This window comes from Geospiza fortis, unplaced genomic scaffold (genome assembly GCF_000277835.1).
Source record: "Geospiza fortis unplaced genomic scaffold, GeoFor_1.0 scaffold41, whole genome shotgun sequence".
NCBI classification, from domain to species: domain Eukaryota; kingdom Metazoa; phylum Chordata; class Aves; order Passeriformes; family Thraupidae; genus Geospiza; species Geospiza fortis.
This window is the reverse complement of record NW_005054299.1, coordinates 7,271,322-7,276,600: the sequence shown is the minus strand read 5'-3', so window position 1 is coordinate 7,276,600 and position 5,279 is coordinate 7,271,322. Positions and strand designations below refer to the sequence as shown.

General features: G+C 47.4%; 1 long non-coding RNA gene across 1 annotated transcript in view; it reads left to right on the top strand.

Moving 5' to 3' along the window:
* The window catches only part of LOC102044376, a 138,501-nt gene that overhangs the window by 39,299 nt on the left and 93,923 nt on the right, over window positions 1–5,279 (top strand). The gene's annotated exons all lie outside the window — the stretch shown is intronic.

The window sequence follows — 5,279 nt, the reverse complement described above, 5'->3', positions numbered from 1 at the left end:
GTGAATGTTGTCTTATGCAAGGCACAATGGTTCCGTTGGGAAGGAAAGACATAGAAATCTCTTCTGTCCTTTCAAACATGCTCCAGGCTGGGCACACGGGGTAGGAGACAGGGGACTGGAGTCTCTGACATTGCATTTCCTGTTTCTGTGTGGTCTTCAACCACTTTTTTTATCTCTCAGAGAAACTATAGATGGCTATGCATTAGCAGAAAAGATGAAGTCCAGGGCAACTTTTGGAGCAAAAAGTTAGTCTGGTGTTGTCAGGGTCTGCTTTATTGACACCAAGTCCAATGGCACATGGAAAATCCCCACCTGCCCTCTGCCCTGGCTTGTTATGGGCTGTGCCAGCATCAGCCAGAGCTGCTGGCATGTGGCAGCTACAAACTGGGGTGTCAGATGCTGTTTGTTCAATGGTCCCAGAGGCATGGGGCTTCACAGGGGTCCTGAAGTTCACTTTGAGACCAAAACCCAGTTTTTAATATTAAGGGAAAAAAAAAATCATCCGTTTTCCTCACTGATGGGTGTGTTGCTGGGAGCTTTTTAATTTCACTCAAGTCTGAGGCTGATGTTTCACCCCAGGGAAAGCAAGAGAAGCTCTGCCCTGAGAAGGTGCTGCTGGTGGTGCTTCTGGCTCAGGGCTTCTTGCCAATGATTGCCCTGGGTCTCCCATGTCAGAGCTCCCCTTGGCAAGCCTGCCTTGGGCTGTGTCACTTGCTGTTCCTGCACTGCTGCTTGGCCCTGTGCAATGGGTACACCACACAACCATAGCCTCTTCCTCTGGCAAACAGCGGTAAAAATATTGTGAGGGCCAACTGTGGTTTATTTTTTTCCCCCTTTCCTGTGAAGACTTTCCTTAAATACCCATGAGTTGCACAGAAATGATCCACCACAGTGCACCTCTGCAGTCTAGCATGCCTCTGAAGTGATGGATTTAGCAAGCCTGGCACGGATCCCTTGGTGTGCTTGAGGAAAAGAGCAGGTTAAGAAAGGTCAGGGGGGAGTGGAAGAAGTTGCTGTCCCAAGTGTTTCTTGCTGCTTTTCCACTGAAGATTTCAGACTGGTAAAGGTGGAGGTGGGATAGGATGAGTGCATCCATCCATCTCAGCTGCCTGGGTGAGCGGCTGTGGCTCAGGCAGACTTTGACAGGGGGTTGTGCCAGAGGGTTCCTCTGTGGTGACACAACTGTGTCAGTCCAGTGGCTTTTCACCACTGAAAGGGATGTCCCTCCTCTTCCCTCCTCCTACCCTGCAGTTGTGGTCTTTCCTCCTTGCAGTGGGATTAGCACCTGTTGGTTTGGTTAACATGATGAGCAAAAGAAATATTAGTTTCTAGGGGGCTGAGTTACGTTGGGGTTTTGGGTTTTGCTTTTTGTTTTTGTTTGGTTGTTTTTGGGTGCTTCCCCCCCACCCCCCTCCAGGTTTAGTGAGCAGAGCTGGCTCTGGGGGGCTGGTGAGGGGGGCAGCCTTGCAGAGGTGATAGGATTGGCAAGGAGGAGGAAGGGCTGTCCCTTTAGTCAACAGTGGCTGTTAGACCAAGCTCAGCTGAGGTGGCAACCACAGCCTAGTTAAACAGCAAGGGCTGTGACGTGCTCAGCATTTTCCCCTTCTCTGAATACCACAGAGCTTAGACTGAGCAGCACATTTGCCATGCCAGGAAGAAATCTACCTCTATGCACAAATTAAAACCTTCTAATTATCTCTTATTTTTATATAACACCTTTTATAATTTCTTTGCTGTTTGTTTTTTTTCTTTTTCTTCCATATTTTCATAGCCACAGAGAGGAAGAAAAAAAATACCATGTCAGGCAAAAAAATTATGCTTTTTGACTAATGCAACTAAATTAATAGAGTATTTTTGTTTAGTTAGTAAAAAACAATACTTTCAAATATGAAAAGAGCTGGTGAGGATTGTGAGTTCAGGTGGCTATTTTTGCCAGTAAATAGTTCCATGTCAGTAATTTTAAGCCAGTTCAGATCCTGCAGGTCAGAAAAGTGGACAGCCATTCCTTGGGTTATCAGATGTTTGTGAAAATAATTCCTTTTGCCCTACAATGAGAACTGAGGGATCTGCTCAGACATTCCTGGTGTTTTCCCTGAAGGAGATGAGGGGGCTGGACTGGCCTTTGCATACGCACAGGGCAATAAAACAAGCAGCCAAATGGTCCGAGAGGTCCCCATAAACATCTCAGAGTTTACTGCTCTGTTTGCATAGCTGGCCTCCCACGGCTGCAGGAGATGGCTGGAGCTGGGCTGCCACACTGGGAAGCAAGGCAGGCACAAACGCACTCTTGGTTTTCCAGTGCTGCTGAGGGGGGGAAGGAAGGGGACCAGAGAATGGGTAACATTTTAAATGCTGGTTCATGGGTGTTTGGTGTGTGAATGTGTATCAGCACACATGGAAAAGGGAAGACGTGCAGTGTTTGGTTTGTTTCTTCTTTTTTTTTTTTTTCCTTTCTGCAAACCTGTCACTTCACAGAGGACACCAGGGCCTCAAACAAGCAGCAGCTTCTGCCATTGATGCCTATAATAGGACTGTGCTGGTAATAAATTACAGCAATGAGCTTGTTAGCAGAGTGCAGGCCTCAAACACTTGCTTAGTTACCATAGCTATAGCTCCAGATCATCAAAGTGCTCGAGGCAACCCAATGCCTGTGACAAGAGAGTGCCCCTAACCCAGCCTCTGCCAGGGGAAGGGGCAGGATTCCCATCTCTTGGCATTACAGGGCTGTTAGCAAAAAGACAGCAGCACTCAGCAGCAAAGATAAGTAGTGACAACATTTTTACCATTTTTTCCTTTTTTTCCCCCCTTTTTTTGCTGTATTATTTGCCTTCTATTAAGGTGTGTACTGAGTAGTTGCATATAGGAAAACCTGCCTCAACCTATTCTGCAGGCAGAGAACAGCTTATCTTCAGTCTTCCATGAAAAGACTTAGATGAAAGAGAAGATGAGAGCTTGTTTCACTCAATACCAATCAAAGTAATATAATATGTATTTGCTTTTCTCAATTACAGGCCTGAAATGGGAGGCTCTAGGGGAAACTTTTTTTTCTTTATTTTTTTTCTCTGACAATCTTATCATTTTAATGATGCCTGCTACTTATGCATGAAGGAAGAGAAAAGAGAGAATGACAGCATTCAGGCCCAGGCAATGAAAGAGAGCAATGAAAGCTGAGGAAATTCAGCAGCAGGTCCAGAGTTGCATGCAGAGCAGGAGGAGGAGGAGGCAGAGGAAGCAGTTAACTCATAGCAGCAGGCAAAGGCTCCTCTGCTGGTGATGTCAGCTTGTGCACACTTGGTGATCAGGTCTGGTGGCCTCGGTTCAGCCCTGTCTGGTGCACCTCTGATGTGGAGCAGAGCCAGAACTGCCCAAGGGGAAAGACCAGGGGGCGGGTGGGCACCCCATGCCTGCTCAGCCATGGCCTCAGCATCTCTGCTGCCTGGCCCAGCTCAGGCCATGGCTTCTCTCAGAGCAGGGCCAGAGGCTTTTCCAGCCCCCCTAGCTCATGGCCTTTGCAGCACAAAGCATGGTGAGGGAGTTGCCCTCCATGGGGCTGAGAAGGGGATGGAAAAGTTTGCACAGCTCCTGTGGGAGTGTGGGAGAACAGGGAGTGCCTGTGATATTGGAAGGTTTGGTGTCAGGGAATGGGACAGGCACTGCAGGGATGTTCCTGGGAGAGGCCAAGAGCAACTGAGAGACGGACGGAGCTCCTGAGGTTATGTGGTGGGAAGGCTGGAGAGGCAGCTGCTTGTACAGCTACATTTGGGGTGACGTGTCAAGTGCGTTGCTTTTGAATGGGTAAAACAAATCACTGAACTTGGCTGAGCTTGGAGGGATATGTCTGGCCATCTGTGTACTTAATTAGTTTCATTTTCTGGTGTAGGAGCTAGTCCAAGCTCCAGTAAAGTCAGAAGAACCTTGTTGACTTAATGGATTGTGCCATTAGGGCCAGGATATTTTTTTTCCCAAATATTTCATGATTTTCGTGGTGAGCAGAAGGGCAAGTTTCCAGTTCAGCATCCTTTCCTTGCAATTAATTTTGGTCAGTAAAAAACCTGTTCTTTTTAGAAATTATCTTTTTAAAAACAGAATGCATATTTTTGCAAAAGTATGGTTACCTTTTTACGAAAATTTTAATGATTGAATGAAAAAAATACAGATATTTTTTGGTGTGTTTATATTTCTGATTTATTATTTTGTCCTGTCTCCCCTTTAAAAAACTAAAAGGGAAGAAATAAAAGGAATAATTATAATCTTCTTTTTCAGTAAGAGGCTTTTGAAGTTGAGTGTCTTGAAAGTCCCAAAGAAAAAAAAAATCCGTTTATACAGTGTCACCAACTTCTTCCCTCTGACTTAAGCAGAGTTCACAGGAATTCTAGGTAGGCACCCAGGAGGAGGAAGAATCCTAGAATGGTTTGGGTTGGAAAGGTCACCTAGTCCAGCCTCCCTGCAATGAACAGGGACCTCAATTGGATTGGGTTGCTCAAAGCCCTGTCTGGCCTGACTGTGAATGTTTCCAGGAATGGGGCATCTGCCACCTCTCTGGGCAACCTGTTGCACAGTTTCACAACCCTCACTGTGAAAGAATTCTGGTCTGAGTCTACCCTTTTGTAGTTTAAGAGCATTAACCTATGTCCTGTTGCAATAGGCCTGCTAAAAATTTCCTATCTTTTTTGTGAGCCACCTTTATGTGCTGGAAGGATGCAATAAGGTCACCCCAGAGCCTTCTCTTCTCCAGGAGGAGCAAGCCTGACTCTCTCAGCCTGTTTTCATAGGGAGAGCTGTTCCATACCTCTGATCATCTCTGTGCTCCTTCCCTGGGCTCTCTCCAGCAGGTCCATGTCTCTCCTGTGCTGGGCCCCCAGAGCTGGATGCAGGTCCCAGGTGGGGTCTCAGCAGAGCAGACCAGAGGGGCAGAATCCCCTCCCTGGCCCTGCTGCCCACGCTGCTTTGGCTGCAGCTCAGGACGTGTTTGGCTCTCTGGGCTGGGAGTGCACATTTCCAGCTCATGTCCGGCCTCTCACCCAGCAGCACGCCCAAGTCCTTCTCCCCAGGGCTGCTCTCCATCTGCTCATTCCCCAGCGTGGATTCATATGGGGGGGGTTCCCCAATCCAGGTGCAGCACCTTGCTCTTAGCCTTGTTAAACCAGATGGAATTTCCACTGCTTGTCCTTGTCCCTCTGGGTGGCATCCCATCCCTCAGGCGCGTTGACAGCATGCAAGGGAGTTCAGTTTGTTCAGATCTCCAATTAATTTGAAATCTGTGGGGCAAAAGTGTTGTC